The sequence below is a fragment of the Wyeomyia smithii genome, chromosome 3 (genome assembly GCF_029784165.1).
Source record: "Wyeomyia smithii strain HCP4-BCI-WySm-NY-G18 chromosome 3, ASM2978416v1, whole genome shotgun sequence".
In the NCBI taxonomy this organism is placed as follows: domain Eukaryota; kingdom Metazoa; phylum Arthropoda; class Insecta; order Diptera; family Culicidae; genus Wyeomyia; species Wyeomyia smithii.
Genome location: NC_073696.1, coordinates 73,764,076 through 73,781,655, shown reverse-complemented (window position 1 = coordinate 73,781,655; position 17,580 = coordinate 73,764,076). Strand labels below are relative to the sequence as shown.

General features: G+C 37.4%; 1 protein-coding gene across 2 annotated transcripts in view; it reads left to right on the top strand.

The window, feature by feature from the left end:
* The first annotated feature begins 633 nt into the window (after positions 1-633).
* The window catches only part of LOC129731081 (protein dimmed), a 118,593-nt gene continuing 101,646 nt past the window's right edge, over positions 634-17,580 (top strand). Inside the window, exon 1 of one of the 2 annotated variants that reach the window (XM_055690830.1) lies at positions 634-793. The gene's annotated coding sequence lies outside the window, so the exon portion shown is untranslated. Of the gene's footprint in view, positions 1,232-17,580 lie in introns of both variants that reach the window. The other variant, XM_055690829.1, reaches the window with a different exon arrangement.

The following is a 17,580-nucleotide window of genomic DNA, read 5'->3' as shown; positions in this document are numbered from 1 at the left end:
AGTTTGATAACAAAAGAACAGATTTACAGTGTCTTCAACATCTTGGTTAAATAAGTGATGAATCCACCATAATACTGTCGCATTACCTATAGATTCACAACCAAATTACTGAGCGAACATACAATGTTGTGCATAAAAACTGTTCATAACTCGTGAGTAAACTTTATTTCAACTGTTATGCATTTTTTCCAATCTGAGATTTTAAGAGCATTACATAATTAACACAAAAAGCCGGAATATATGCCATTCCTGTAGCATTCCAACAAATAGTACAATGTGGAACAAAAAAAGGATCATCATCAGAAAGGGACGTCACCGTACTGGGGATGCTCAGACCGACATTGTTTTGAAAGTAAACCTAACTCCATCAGAACGCCGAAGTATCACTGGAGCCGATTGCTTTACTCCACGCTCGAAGTAGGTAGCACGAAGCAACGAGAGATAATTTTCGTTCGTGCTTCGCCACGGAAAAACCAACCCAGAGAGCGAGAGGTTTTCCGAAAACGGAAGCACAATAACAAAAACATACACCCACCGATAGAGTCAACCGAAAGCAAGCCGGATGTAACGGCGGCGGCAGCAGCTACGTGTTGCTTTTCGCGACAGTTAGGGTTAGTTTATTTCCGACAGCCGCCTGTTGAACACGTTTTCTCAGCTGACATTCCGATCCTTGAGAGGAAATCACTGGCGGGGTTAATGGAGATAGCTTCTTGAGTGGAAGAAGTGCTAGTAGAACAAGATTTGTTTTGAGCAGACTAAAAGTAGAAGGCTAATTTGGCTAGAGATTCTGCAAGTGAGTAAAAGAGGCGTTCTCATTCCAGTAGTGCTAAGAAAAATGTGATTTGAATGTAGATATCTTGAAAAATTGTGACACTTGTTGAATTTAGCAGCGTATGACGTGTGTTTGTTTGGTTGTAGAGTTAGGCGCGCAAACACGGATAGTGATACATATTTCTTATATGGAACAATTTCCTGAACACTCGTAAGAAGTTAATTGCGGTTGCTAGCTAGACAGTGACAGTGGCAAACAGGAAATAATCTAATCCTGGAGGCGAACAGAAAACAAGCAAAATGAAACGATATATTTTTCTCAGTGAAGTGAAGTAACTAACCTCAGCAAATCTGATCCTTAAGAAAGACCTGAACACGACTTGCAGCCGAGTGTTTCAGATCCATTAATAAATTAAACGACTAATTAGATATTTTCTCCGGCGGCCCAACACACATACAGGTAGGATAGTTTTGCGACTTCCCTTTTGAAACGCTGAACTGTCATTTCTTATTTTTCCCGTGACTTTTTCAGTAAAAAAAAATGGCGCGATAATGGTGGGTGAAAATTAGATCGTGATACCGTTTGGTCTGGTAATCCGAGCAGACATACGGTGTTGATTTAGTCTGGCGAAACAAACAGCAAAGTCAAAACAAAGTCTCGGATTGTTTGGAAAAGCTTTCAGTTGTAAGCGGCACCATTTTCTGCATACATTTGAGAGTAAAGTTCTTTGAAAAGAAAATTCGAAAGTTTTTCTATGGAATAGCCTCTTGTAATGGTGAAACAAACAATACAATCCAATAACCCAAAGTTTTTATATACTTGGCTAATTGACTGCAATTTTATAAACGTTATTCTAGCTTAGCCATAAACGCAAGATTCTAATGAGACAGATAATGCTTTTTTCTTGTAACCCTACTTTACATAAAATCATCAAAAGTTAAGGAAAATCCAAGATTCATTTATACTGTATGATTACCGTTTAAAAACCTTGTAATACATCTTCGAATAATTCTACATTCTATATTTTTTAACGCACCTTTATATCATCCCCTTTGTGGTATACAAGCGAATATTTCTCAAACTGCTATTAGTGCCAGAAGTGTTCTCGGTGCAAATTTGAAGCACGTTCTAAGAGTTACCGTAAACAAATCAGAAGACTAACATAACCTAACGAAGTTTAGCACTGCAGTCGTTCATTCAATTTTGTGGACAATCTTCCGTTGGAATCTCAGATCAAACATTTATCCCATCGTCTCAACTGAGTTTCCTTTCCGTCCCTGCTTCCCGACAGACAGACCACCAGTCAGTGCTCGATGCTCGACAGTCACATCGTAAAAGTTTGTGTCCACTTTTCCTAGCACTTTGTTGAAGCGTCGGGTAACCAAGAACATTCAAGTTAATTTACTATTTTGAATTCATTTAGCTTCAAGCCGCGATGAAAGCTTGATGTGTAATGTCTCACGATGTTTAAGTATTGCGAATGGCCAATTTTATAATTTTCTCATGTTTGCTTTTGATTTTTAAGCTTTCAATATTACTGTTCAAAACATTATTTTATCACAGCCTGGCTACATATCTGAATTCACACTACTTAACACAGAAAGCAACATAAAATTTGATAGGAATGCTGAAGCATTCCAGTTCTGACGACAGTAGGACGAGCAGAAAAAAAAAAAACAAAGCGAATGCTTTAGACAAATCAAACCAAAACGTCCAACCATTCTGACTACAGCGTGTACGTTTACGTTGTTAGTATTAACCAGTTTGTCTATCGGGCTGACTTGAATGGTGAAGAATTTAAGGTATTCATTCCATTATTCATCTCATTGACCGGATTAAACGCAAAAATATCGACGAAATCATTGAAAAAATCATTGAAAATACGCTTGTGCTGCTGTTATATAAAAATAAATTAAAAAAATATAAAAAAAACTTCATGAAATTTATCCGATTTTTCGTGAAATGAAATCATAGTGATTTGAGTAACGCTGATTTTTGTTAATTTTTCTGCCAGGTGAACAAGGCGACGCTAAGAAATTATCTTTTACAATCATTTAAAAGAAAGTTTGGACAGGGGAAAACATTGTTGGTACAAAAAAAAATCGGTAACTTATTAACAACGGCTCGTGCATTCGTTATAAAAGATTTAAACAATACGCAAAAAATGCATTTACAATAATTTTTCAACGGTTTTGACGTAGAATCACGTCTTCGGGCAACATAGAGGTACAAATTGAAAAACCGAATACATCGAGTCACGAAATTGTCCATTTACAAATACTTATAACTCAGTCAGTTTTCAACGGTTTTCTTCCATTCTTATGTTCATTCATTATGTGACTATTTTACTATAACTGTCAGTAGTCACGTATAAAAGCTTTCACGAGCGGTAATGGCGGACAGGGCTCTACATTTCCCAAACAAAACAATGAAACTGATATACTGCAAGCCGTAGTTAGAACGGCAATGGCATCCAATGAATACGTTACGCAAATTCCGATCAATATTTCCTCCCTCTTTCTTATATATGTGCGTAAAGTACTGTATGGAAGGCTTCTGTCTTCGTCAGCGCTCATTGTCATTTTCAATTGAGAATCGTCATTTGAGAGTGATGGTGATAATCTCCGCTTTCAATTGAAAAGCGTTTGTATCAATTTCAAGCCCTTCAGTTGTCAGAATCACAGCAAGAGCCTCCGACTGGGTGTCATGTGACTCACGAAGTGCACGAAAATGATACAAAAGCTTTTCAATTGAAAGCAACGAGTCAAAGCGTCACTGTAACCTGATAATTGTCAATTGAAAATGACTTTGTCAGGCTCTGATGGCGGATAGATTTGACATTTCATGGAGTTTGTCAAACTAATAGCTAAATGGATATTTCTATTGAACTATAACTAATTCAACGCAAACTTTTAGTTCAATAGAAATATCTCTTGAAGTAGTAGTTGGGCAACCTTTATTATATGTCAAATCTATCCGAATGAAAAGTATGATATTAACAAAACCATATGTAGACAACTTTTCTGAGCGCTTATATTCTGACAGCTCCGTTTGATTTTCACTCCGCACAAAGTGTAAACTCGTGGAATTCACTTCATGTGAATTGTAAATTAATGGCTGGTAAAAAATCTTATGGTTCATAACCAAAATTACACTACTGATTACGCTAGCGAAATTTCACGCGTTTTAACTTATCACATTTTATACTTCGCTTGGAACTTGGCATAACTTGCGCTTTACAAGAAAAAGGAAGACCGAAATCGCCGTTTGAGTTGACAGCGACGAGCCGCTGTGTGATATTCTTAATGAATTCATCATTTTATTTTTATTTTTCAATCGAAACAAATTTATTATCATGTCTAGACTTCCATTTAAATCAATTCAAAAGATTGTCTCTCTGCGTCACTTTTTTCATGTGAGAAAATTATTAAGAAAAATCACATTTTTATGGAGCCACTGATGAGGAAATTCCCGCAATGTTGCTTATAAAGAAACATACCCGCAAAACGTTATGAAAGGTTAGGTACTTAGGTTACTGCTGTGTCAAACCACTGCAGTGCTGTCGAATTCAATTCTACTTGTGCAAGTTAATAATAAACGTTAAAAATAAAAAATAAAACTATCAACTACTTTTATTTTTTCAAAGCTTCCCAACCCTCAAGCCGTTTTGCAAAAATGGATTAAAAAAAACAAATATTTTCTGATCTATCTGGTTCTCAGAATAATTTCATGAAGTTTGGGACAAATTAGGTTTTTGACAACCCTCATTACACATACCTAGTACAACTCTAACGTCTGCTGAGAATAACTCGTGCATAGCGCGAAGGCCGAATAGAAGTTATTTGTCAAACTACTCACCAATTACTTAGAGTAATCAATAGCCTTGGTGCTACATTCCGTATCGGAACTCGACCTTCTGTTTATTGTACACAGACTTCGCAGCCAACTGTTAAGTGTACAGGACAATTGCGGGGCTAGCGCTACGATCCTACTGACACTAACAGTCTCTCCCGAGCCGAGACTCGAACCTACGACAACTGGTTTGTTAGGCCAGCATCGTACCTTGAGACCAGCTGGAAGATGAAGATGAAGAGTAATCAATATGATTCGTAATAATAAATCTGAAGGTTATTCAACTGGAGCTGCTCTTCTAGACATAGAAAGAGCATTCGACAGTGTTTGGCATACAGGGGTGACATTGCGCATTTTGTTTCGAGCAACTCGAACAAAACTAAATGATCTCTGGTGGGCGTTATGTTTCATTTTTCGTATTTTTTTCGACTTTGCGGGTAAATAAGCCGAAGGATAAATGACAATGACAGCTCTTTTTGAGCTCAGAGCAAAACTGGCAGTATGTGACGTACTCGAAAATAGCGAAAGTCGCTCGAATCGAGCTGCACAATGCCACCCCAGGTTTTATAGCTAAAATGTCCAATTTTCGTCTCTTTACATCATGTCCTCTTTACATCACAAAAATGATACAAAGTTACTCGACAGGCCGTGCTCTTCAGGTTAACTATTTGAATAGTAAATCTGATGGATTGCCTGTTAGAGCTGGTGTACCTCAAGGAAGTATCTTGGGCCCAGTCTTATATAATATTTTTACTTCTGATCTTCCTGATTTACCACCAGGATGTGAAAAATTTCTGTTTTGTGACGATACAAGCATTTCCGTAAAAGGAAAAAGCCTTCGTGTCATATGCAGTAGGCTGCAAAAAAGTCTAGATATATTTTCTTCAAATTTGCAGAAATGGAAGATTTCTCCTAATGCATCAAAAACAAAATTAATTATTTTTCCTAATAAACCAAGAGTTTCTTTTCTCAACCCCACTAATAATCATGTTGTTAAGATGAACGGTGCAATCTTAAATTGGTCTGACCAAGTTAAATATTTAGGGCTAATTTATGATAAAAATCTTACTTTCAAGGAGCACATTGAGAATATCCAAACAAAGTGCAATAAATATATAAAATGATTGTATCCTCTTATCAACAGAAATTCTAGACTTTGTCTCAAGAATAAACTGTTAATTTACAAACAAATATTTAGACCAACAATGTTATATGCAGACCCCATCTGGACCAGTTGTTGTAAAACCAGAAAGAAGATGCTTCAAAGGATTCAAAATAAACTTCTGAAAATGATATTGAAGCGTCCTCGCTGGTTTAGTACGAATGAATTACACAGGCTTACTAATGTGGAAACATTAGAAAATATGTCAAACCAAATTATCAATAAGTTTCGACAAAAATCGTTGCAATCCTCAATTACAAGGATTAGCTCACTTTATAGTCAGTAAGATAGGAGTAAGATTAGACCGTGCGTATCTCATCCCAGATTTTCAAGATAACCGCTTTAAACTGCTCCAAGTTGGGGATCTTGTAACCAGTAAATATCACCAGACAAAAATATCCATTGGGTTCAAGTCTGGAGAGCTTGGCGGTCATTTATCTTAAGTATCCAGAAAATCCATCAAATTATTGCTACACCAGCTTTGAACCATGTTCGTAGCATGCGCTAGTGCACGGTCTTACTGAAACATCTCCAATCATGTCCGAAGAGTTTTCGAAGACTTGGGGCAACTATTTTCTCCAAAACTTCCGTTGTATAATAAACAGCAGCCTTCGTCAATGCAAACCAGTGAAAGCTTACCTCTCATGCAAAGTGGCCTCCAAACGATTACTGAAGCTGCACTCTGGAATCGAGAAACATTTCTTTGGAACTCCGAAATATTGTATCTTACTGCTGCTCACAATCAATAATTTTGTTCATTATGTGGCTGCCCCAGGACAAATAGCTTCTCTTCAGAAAAAATTAACTCGTGACCAGCTCTTTTCTTGAGAGGAATGAATCGCCGTGAACTTTACGCTTCTTGTAGGTCCTATATCCAAGATCGGTTGCCAAAATATTGTAGACAGATCCGATAGATATATTCAGAGATAGCAAGTTTTGGAATTGAGAGCTACCTTTTTCGTCGGATACGTCCCTAAGAATTTTAACGACTTGCGGTGTCTTTGCAGACCGAAACCGACCGTATCTTCTACGGTCCTCGTGAGAGGACCTTTTTGATGGTTTTATAAACGAAATCTTGTTTAACCCCACACACTTTCAGACGTTTGAATATTGTGCAAGGACAGTAACCGGACAAAAACTATTTCTTACTACTTCCCGAAATTGCTTCATTGCGCATCAAAAACAAAACACAACTGACGGACAATCAACACTACGCGTATATGCAGAGGTGGGCACCGCTAACCGAAAATTTCCTTCCTTACGCCTTTAGCGAATTAGCGATTAGCGTTTTGAAGGCCCAAGTTTTAGCGACGCTGACAACTCTAACTAGCTAACTAGCTTAAATATTATTGAAAACGCTCAACCGCTAACTGAAAACTAGCGTTGCTTATCAGCAATTTAGTGAATTGGCGGGATATGCCCCCCACTGCGTACTCACATAGCATACGTAGAGTAAGAACCACTGGCGTAGGTCAGAAACCTTTTGGCAAGAAGTCAGTATGAAGAAATTTAATTTAACTCATCAAAGAATACGCAATTCGCTGAAGTACTTAAAAACTTCTGTACTCGGAATAAAATGACGTAACTATTCAACTTCTATCGAGGAAAAGTTTGAAAGAAATAAATTTGAGTGAACTCATAAAATTACACAGTGCAACAAAAATTGACTTTTCTTCTGCCTTGGCTTCTATATATGATTTTTTTGTGTATTTTTATGCAAAACTAAATCTCCCCGAGTTTGAACAAAAAAAGTCTCAGAAATCGAATGGTAGGTGTCTAATCTACGTAAAATATCAGCAGATAAACCTATTTTAGTTTTGTAGGGGAATTGGGACAAAATCGACATTTTGTTGACATTTCACGTAGATCAGACACCTACCATTCGATTTTTGAGACTTTTTTACTCATAATAAGATATAATTTGACTACCACTTTAAGATATTAGCGCATTACCATTAATGCTCAGGCATACTCGATATTATTTTTTGTTTGTTCACACAAGACTCGATATTATTTTGCTTTGTGATATATACCAAAACTAAGCCAAAACCGGTTTCGTAGAATCACCGTTTTGAGCTCAGTTTTTATCCGATTTAAGATGTTTTTTTTTTTTCAAAAGATGGGTGAAAAGATGCTAATATGTGGACAAACTCTTAGAATTTTGATATTTGGCCTTAAAACAAAATGGCGTCGAAAAAAACATAAAAAATTTCCAGTTTCTCAAAAATTCTAAATGGCGCCATCGTTGCCTCTTAAGTTGAAATATGTTCAAGCTCCGGAAATTTTATTCATCAAAAAACCATACATAGAAACCAAGGCAAAAAAATTGTTGCACTGTGTTATCACAAGAATCGTGGAATTCTGATAATTTTTTTTCTAAAAACTCTTAGATCCCTAAAACTTGAAGAGTTAGAAGTTGTGTATATTTCGTGAAATTTCGAAGAATTTAAAGATCTACAATTTTGTCGAAAACCGCAAAGCGCCAGCCTTTGATGGAAATTAGTTGGCATCGCAACTTCACCTTCGCGACTAATTCCATTCCAGGCTCAGTGTGCAGTGATACCGTAAGGCAATTTAGGCGGACATGAGCTTTTCGATGCGATTTCGTGGTTTTAGGGCCATAATTTAGTTTGTCTTCAATATTTTTTCACAAGTAAGTGCAATATTTGTTCTTTCAAATGGTTCAAAAACATATTTTTGCCCCATTTGCCCCAAACGGAGGTAGCAATATTTGAAAAGGACCTATTTTCAAAATAGAAACGTTAATAACTCTTCACTTGTTCAATATATCGACAATGTTTCCACGTCAAAAGTTGCGTCTTTTTAAGCTCTCAAGATCATCCCAAGACAACTTTGTTATTAAATTTGAACTGAAACAAGAACGAAGGAAATCCATCGAATACTAACCGATTTATTAGCATTTGAAATTGGACATATTTTTCACTTTTTTCGGTTTTAGATTTTCATTTCACATCCCTATGTAGCCGAACTTCCTGAGAGAAGTATTCTACTTCAAAAAAAAAAAATAGAGCAAAAAAACTGTTTTTTGGGACCCAGCCTGAGCCAGTTACGCAAAATTGCTTTAAATCGCTAAATTTGATAGCTACAAAAAAAGTGTTTCACGAAGTTGCTTAAAATAGTTCATCTATAACTTTGCCAAAGAATGTATACAATTGTTTCTGCAAACAAAAGAGTTATTTTGTTTTTAGTTCGCTGATTCTAGGACCACGCTTATTTTTATTTGCATATAAATAAAGAACTTTATAAAAAACAATATCGCACGCTTAGCCTTGGGGCTAATAGCGGTCTCGATCAACTAGATTAGTTGAGAGATTTCGTTATCGATATTGTTTTTTTGGCACATTTTGCATATGTAGGATAAGTACAACGATACACCGTGCCCAGTGCTGGGTCGAGAAAATTTCCAGCTCGAAAAGATCCTCGACTCGATCGAGAATCGAACCCGATATCACAACCGTGTGGGAGAGCTAGCCGACCGACATCGCTAACCACAGAGCCACGGGGACCACAAAAAAGAACTTTATAGTTAATCCAACTACTACTTAGAAGAAACAATGGCTCTTAAACCACAAAATTGAAAAATATCACTGTGCAATAAGTATATCACAATCCATATAAATTTTAATGTTTATGTGCTCATTTTCTGAGCTAATCAATTGTGTTTAGTCATGAGTCATGGTAAGTGAACCTTTGTAGGGGCATCGAAGTCACGGACTCACTGCCACCCTCAAAATCCGTGAAATTATAGTTTCTACATGTCACTGCCAATAAATTTATGTTTGACAAATTTCAAAATAATCATTCAATTGTCTGTAACTTTGAAGTTATTTCAAACAGATTCGTTGTTCTAAATCTTCTATGTATAAAATTAATTAGTCAACATTGATATGTGTTCGTAAAACGATATCTTAAAAAAAAAACACGATTAATGAAAATTGTAATCACATTTGACAACCAATCAGACAAAAAGTTTTATTTGGATTAGAAGAAGTCGTTTTCAACCATTTTCTTATCTGGTGTGGAAATGCACGAAAATGTTGTTTTGAAATGATGCAAAAGTTCAACTCATTAGATCGTAGATTTAATACTGAGTTATTATTTATTAAAAACAGATTAGAAAAAAAAATATTTCAAGCTTTTATTTAGTTAAAAAAAGTAACTTGAGACTCAAATGGTAAAAATTTCATATCTTTGTTAGTTTTGCTTCGATTGCTTCTTCCAAATGTAAAAGTTTTATATAAAAATGTACTTTGCGTATATAATAAATCAATAATTCACTTGATTTTCTTGTAAGTGACTCAATACATGAAATGCTAATGGTTTGTACATTCAATAAGGGAATAAATGTATTAAATTAAATTAAATTAAATTAAATTAAATTACGAATATGAAATTAGAATAGATGTTTCGAACGACTCGCCTGAGTCAAGTTAATTTTCGATTGAATTTATTCCAGTGCGGTCAAGTACCTTTAGGTGAACAACACCATTCAAATCTCTTTCTTCGTGTTGTCAATTGTAATGTAAGACCCCCTGGGTTAACCAATGTTTTTGATAACCTAACACGATTCCTGGAACTATCTTTAAAGACATAACCGTTAACAGCACACCACTGCTTAACCATATCCAACATTGCGACCTACATTCCTACACAGCTACTCAACATTTCTGCTGTATGAGGAAAATCTGTGTCACGAAACAGTTCAACAGTGTCTAGCGTCAGGCAGCTCTGCGGAATTTTTCCACAGGAGCCTTCACTGCATGTAGAATTGTTTGAAAGACATTGTTGTTATTGAAAGGAATGCATGTATAGCATACGCTCATTGTTTTCACATGCAACCTCAGAATACAACGTGTAAAGAGGTATCTTCTTTGAAGAGCGTCCAAATTTTTTAGCATCTGTGAAAGGTGTACGAGCTGCTCATTTACATTTGTAATGTTTTCGAAGCAGAGAAAACAATATTTTAGCAATCAAACCAACATATTGCAGACATGTAAATTACTTGTATGTTTATTTTATGTACCTACACGTTATCTCACTTTCAATGAAATACGCACAAAGAACTGCAGTGGAGGACTCCGAAAGTCAGTTCTCCAAAGTAATAAAACCGGATCTAAAATTGAGTAAACGATCCGATAAACAATCTACGCTTTTCTTTTATGCTTTATCGAATAACAAACCGCTGATATATTGATAAACCCCTCTAGACGAGCGGGATGCGTGTTTATGAAAACCGAATCGTGTGGGTGGTAAAGCATTTGTTATACACACATATCTCACCTTCAATGTCGAATGTCGGAAATCAGTAAATACGCGAAAATACATCTCGCCTGTCGGTAGCTTTAGCTACACACGAGAACTACAATCACAATGTCGTACCAGTCGTTTCGTCGATGACAGATCACAAGGCAGACAGAATGCTTCCAAAACGATTTCGACATATTCGCACCATATCTCATAATAATCAGATGCCTGCAATATCCTACATGAATGTGTCCTACTCTAGCGTACTCGGGAATCCGAGTCAGCTGTCGGATTTCGAACGGATTGAGGCACATCACAATCGTTGGCAGTATGATGTATGAATGAACATAGCTTTCCACGTAGCACATCGGCAGTCACTACGAATGTTTTCGATTTTCTTTCTTTTTTTTTTGTGATCACCGTTCTCTGCGCCTCTCTCTTTTCGGGTGGTTGAAACATCCGGAGCCTTTGTGTAAAAAGATGCCCGTTTGTGCAAATGAAATCTCCTGTACAAATCTGACTCTTAACGCATTAGGTTCCCATCTTTCGATAGACGTCGCTCAAAGCTTTCCGAGGAAAATTCACAGCTGAAGTAGCTGCATGTATCGTGTGTCATGAACCTGATCCACATCCGAAGTTATGCTTCTATGTATTGAGAGCAATTTGTGCACTTTCAGCTGACCAAACTACGTAGTGGTTTTTGGCACGAAATTGAAATTGAGATGTTTTATTGGGAAAATTATAATTTTAAAATTCAAGATTTTCAATGAATCAATTGCATATTGCATTTACATTTATAGGCGTGAGTTTCATCACTATATTGTTATTAAGTAAGATAGACAACTTATTCCTGGAGCGGGCAGAACAACTGCATCACAACACAGCAACACCCTTTCCTTTCGTTTAGTCAGAGGGCTTCACCCTCTAAGCGAACCGTCTTAGCTACGAGCTAGAGTGACAATAGGGTAATGATATAAATTTGAAAATATGACTCAATTTATCTTGTTCTTCTTTCGGTTGCCCTCGTGACATTGGACTGCATTTCTCTTCTTTATTCGTGCGGTTTGGTGTGGCCCTTTTTTGCTGTTGTATCCTTTAACGCCCTTGCCAAAGTGGGTTGGGACCGGGAGTAAGTTGACTAGCTGGAATGATCTCCGATCTTGGTTCTGATTGACATTGGGAAATTCAATCTCGCGAAGCTGGCAGTGAGAAAAAAATCGACGACGAAGCAGATGTAAATTTGCATCAGCCCTTCTTCTGTTCCGTTTATTCTAACCGATAAAGGTGCGATGAACCGAATTCGATCCGTTATCAATTTGGTTCAGGGATTGTTATTTTTATATTGTTGTAACAGGTGTTGATACATTTTGATGTATTTTTATGAAAAGGTTAAAAATGACCGTATTCATTAAAGTTCACAATTTTCTTTACAACATGTCATATAATCAGACTGAACTCTGTCCTCGATATCACTTTTGGTCTTGAAGGTTCAAACTGAATTAGCTGTTTTATGTTTGAGCCTCATCTGAGGATGATTAACTGTATTAACAGTCTTTTCCCTTATTTTTGCAGAATGCTAAAGCAACGTGTGTCTTCTAGATAACATGTTTTTGTATATCAATGCGATATTCGACTTTTCACGTAATCAAATTGCAAAAATACAAAAATGTTTCTTATTTTAAAACTGTAATTGCATTCGTATTGGAAGAAATCATTCCCAAATGACCGTTTAAAGCGCACAGAGTGCCGTTCTATATTTTAGTCGTATGACACAGAATGTGATATAATATCAAATCACTCCCCATTACGGCCTTGTTCTGGCTCGAATAATCAGGCAGTATAGACTGTCCCGAAAATTATAAATACATCAAACTTCGTCCCGCCTATTTTTGTGTTTAATTTAATATGTTTAAACATTTCTAATTCATTGATTCCTTGTGATTGGATTATATCGTTTAAAAATGATTGGTTTTGGCAACATCCTCGACTTTTGGTTTTTGTACATCATCTCTATTCCGGAGATATATTGGGTATCAGTTATTTTCGTTGTTTTCTAGAAACTGGAAGTGGTCATCTTCGAATTCAAAATGGTGTCCAGGGTCAATGCTTGGCTTCTATATATCATTTCGATTACGGACATATCCATATGTAGTAGTATTCGGTTATTTTCGGCTGTTTCCCAGAAGTTGCCATTTTTCAATTCAAACTGTTGTCTAAGGTCAATTTATAGCTCCTTGCATCATTCTGGATCCGGTGATACTCATATTGGGTGGTATTTGGTCAGTTTGGGCTATTTTTCGGGAACCGTAAGTCGTCATCTTGGATTTCAAAATGGCATCTGGGAACAATTTCCGGCCTCCGTGCGTCAATCTGGTTAAAGAAACGCTCATATTTAGTGGTATTTGATCATTTTTGGCTGTTTTCCAGACACCGGAAGTCGCCATCTTACAATTCAAAATGTTGTCTGAGGTTGATAGGTCGATTTGTGGCTTCAGTGCGTCATAACAATCCCGGAAATACCCATATTAGGTGGTATTTGGTCATTTGCCGCTGTTTTTAGGAAACCGGAAGTCGCCATCTTGGATTTCAGAATGGCATTAGGAGACAATTTTTGGCCTCTGAGCGTCAATCTGGTTGAAGAAACACTCATATTGGGTGGTATTTGGTCATTTTTGACTGTTTTCCAGACACTGGAAGTCGCCATCTTACAATTCAAAATATTGTTTGAGTCGATTTGTGGCTTTAGTGCATCATAACAATCCCGGAAATACCCATATTGGGTGGTATTTGGTCATTTACCGCTGTTTTCAGAAACCGGAAGTCGCCATCTTGGATTTCACATTGGCATTTGTTAACAATTTCTTGCCTCTGAGCGTCAATCTGGTATTTGGTCTTTTTCGGTTGTTTTCCAGACACCGGAAGTCGCCATCTTACAATTCGAAATGTTGTCTGAGGTCGATTTGTGGCTTCAGTGCATCATAACAATTCCGGAAATACCCATGTTGGGTGGTATTTGGTCATTTGGCGCTATTTTTCAGAAACGGGAAGTCGCCATCTTGGATTTCGAAATGGTATTTGGAAACATACCGAAAGAAGGAAGGGTGTCGAAACATTATGGACATGTTTGTTACACCTAAAAACATTCTCCTGCCGAATTGGGTTATATTTGCTTGATTGGTTCTCGAGTTGTGCGTAATTTGAGTTCCATTTGTATGGGACCCCTCCTTTATAGAAGAGAGAGGGGTGTCAAACCGTTATTTTGGTTACCCCTATTTTGCCTACCCCTTCCCTTGTAGAAGAGGGAGGGGTGTCAGACCATTATGGATATATTTGTTACCCCTAAAAACATCCACCTACCAAATTTGGTTCTATTTACTTGGTTAGTTCTCGAGATGTGCAGAATTTTGTGTTTCATTTGTATGGGACCCCTCTCTTCCAGAAGAGGGAAGGGTGTCGAACCAACATGGACATATTTGTTACTCCTAAAAACATCCACTTGCCAAATTTGGTTCCATTTGCTTGGTTACTTTTCGAGATGTGCAGAAATTTGTGTTTCATTTGTATGGGACCCCTCCCTTGCAGAAGAGGATTTGTTTTATACCACCCTAGTGCATCCTTAGAGTAATGGCAGGAAGCAAGATCGGGCCAAAAGATTGGAGGATTGTTATGCTGCTTAACCATGGGTAATAACCTTTTCTGCAAACACTCTTTCACGTAAATTTTACCATTCATTGTTTCATTCGTAATGAATAGATTTTCTCACATTCACAAATGGCCTGCCAAACCATTACCTTCTTGCCGAATTTTTCGGTGTAAATGGCTTTCACTGGTCCAGGGACACATCCTTTCCCTTCGGTGATGTATAAAATTGCGGTCCTGGCAGAGTCTTATAGTCCAGTTTTATGTAGGTTTCGTCATCCATGATAACACACGCCGTTTTTTTGGTCAGAAGTTTGTCATAAAGCTTCCGAGCTCTCGGTTTCACAGATTCAGCTTGTTTTGGATTTCGTTTTGGCTGCTTCTGCTTCCGACGGGTCTGCAGACCCATTCTTCCCTTGGCACGCATAACGTTACTCGCCGAGGTTCCAAGCTTTCTCGCCACATCTCGTACTGATACTGAAGGATGCCGCTTGTAGTATTCCTTAACCTTTTTGTCCATTGTGGGATCAACAGGCCCGGGTTTTCTACCACGTCTTGGGACATCAGTAAATGTGCACTCTTCACAATACTTCCGTAATGCGGTTTGAACTGCTCCGACACTTATACCTTCTTCTCTGGCTAATTTTCTTATAGAAAGACCACTCACGGTGCCCCATTTGTGCACAATTCGCTTTCTTTGCTCGGGAGAAAGGCCACGCATTTTCAAAATTTCGCACTAAATGTTAGAAAAAATGACAGCATCTGTTTCTTTTGGATGTAAACAACAGGACGCAGCCAACGTTTGGTTGAATACTGCACGTTATTTGAAATGACGGTGTATTTATAATTATCGGAACGGTCTATATCAATACAAAGTCTTCATGTGCAGGGTAATAAACTCGCTACTACATAAAGATGGTCGGGTATGGGAAACTTTTTACCCGTACCCGACCCGTACCCGACTCATCGAAAATTTCCAAACCCGTACCCGACCCGAACCCGAAGTCTGGTTTGTTTAAAATACCCGTACCCGACCCGAACCCGAAAAATATCTATTCTAACTACCCGTACCCGACCCGTACCCGATAGAAAAAAACGCCGAAATTGCCGGTACCCGACCCGTACCCGACCCGTCCTGGTTTTTTTTTATTTTTTTTTGTTCAACATGCCTGGGTACCTCGTACATTTTATGCACTGATTGTCATATGTGGTTTCTCGAGATGATGGCCGGAGCCAGGCTAGAACCGAGTGTGCGTGTGAACGAATGATAATAAACCCAGAGTTTCAGGCGGGTGGTCCACTATAAGGAATCGGTCCACTATGAAAAGTGCATGTCTGGTAAAGTTTAAAATAAACGACGAGTTTTATAAACACATTAAAGGGTCAAACGAATTTTAAAAGGTCAAAATTAATGTAGTTCATAACTTGAGAAAAATTTGATAATTCACTTCATTTGCCAAAAACCTGTAATTTTGAGTATAGATTCAGTGTCATTGATAAATTCTAAAAATCAGTAAAAAACAGATATTAAATAAATAAATAAATAAATAAATATTTAAGTGCTTAAGTCCACTATATGGGTGCAATATCATGAAATTTGATTTTTTATAACTTTTCAAAACTCGGCATACTGACGTTTTTTGACATATTTAAAAAAAATATATCATTACTTTGAAACGCTCTGCAGCTTCAATGATAGCTTGATTTTTTTTTTGGCCTCGAAGAAAAAGTTGATTTGTAGTTAGTTTTTATTACCTATTATAATATATAATATTGTTTTAATTTTTATAAAAACAATTTTTTTTGCGAAATTTGCTTGATTTGAGGAGTTGTGCAAAAACTACGTAAGCTGTTTTTGTAAAGAGGACGCCCTGTGGCGTTGCTTGTGGTTGAAGATCATATAATTCTGTTTAATGCAAAAGTTAGGGGAGAAGTGCTAAAAATCATGAAAAATTAAGTCACGTGTTTATGAACGTCTCCAAATAAAAAGTGGAATGGAGATTCGTGTTCAGCACCCCAAAATTAAGTATATACCATATTTTCGTCGTATTTATCGACACTTTTTTTTTACTTGGCAAGCATTTGTATTAAGTCGCTCCACTGTGCAATGCTCCGCGGTTTTCCTGACAGTTATGAATAAAGCCCGACAAAAACTCCATTTAAATCAAAACCGTTGCAGGAAGAACTATTCAATCTAACATTAGAAAGCGATAGCATGATGTCATTCCCTTGGTGCATAGACTGCCGACAACTGTCAGAATAGGTATTGGGCGATCTCTCGTTGAGTGATGATGGGCGATTTTCTCTCCGATCTTACCGATTATCGACATTAAGAAAACACCCAGGCTTCAAATGATAAAAATTGAGTTCTCACAATTCACGAAAATTGAATTACCCGTACCCGACCAATTGAGAATTTTTCAAACCCGTACCCGACCCGAACCCGAAGCCTTGGTTTTTTAATTACCCGTACCCGACCCGAACCCGTAGAATATTTTTTGGCGTTACCCGAAACCCGACCCGAACCCGTCGGGAACGGGTCGGGTACGGGTTTCGGGTAAAAATACCCGTACCCGACCATCTCTACTACATACGAACTCGGTTTGACATGCTCATGGAACGTTGACACGGTGACGTGCAGATGAGTGATTGTAATTGTTAATCAATCGATCTGAATCAGGAACTCAAGTTCTATTTTACATCCAAATAACAAACGGTGAACATGAACAATATTTTAAATTATTTAGCTAATCATAGGCAACACCCACGGCCTGCTAGTTTATTATTCGTTGATTAGAGACTGGCATGTTTATCATTTTTTATCTGTTTCGAATCGCATTTGACTTGCTGTAATCCCCGCATGAGTTTGAGACCTTAAACATAAACCCAT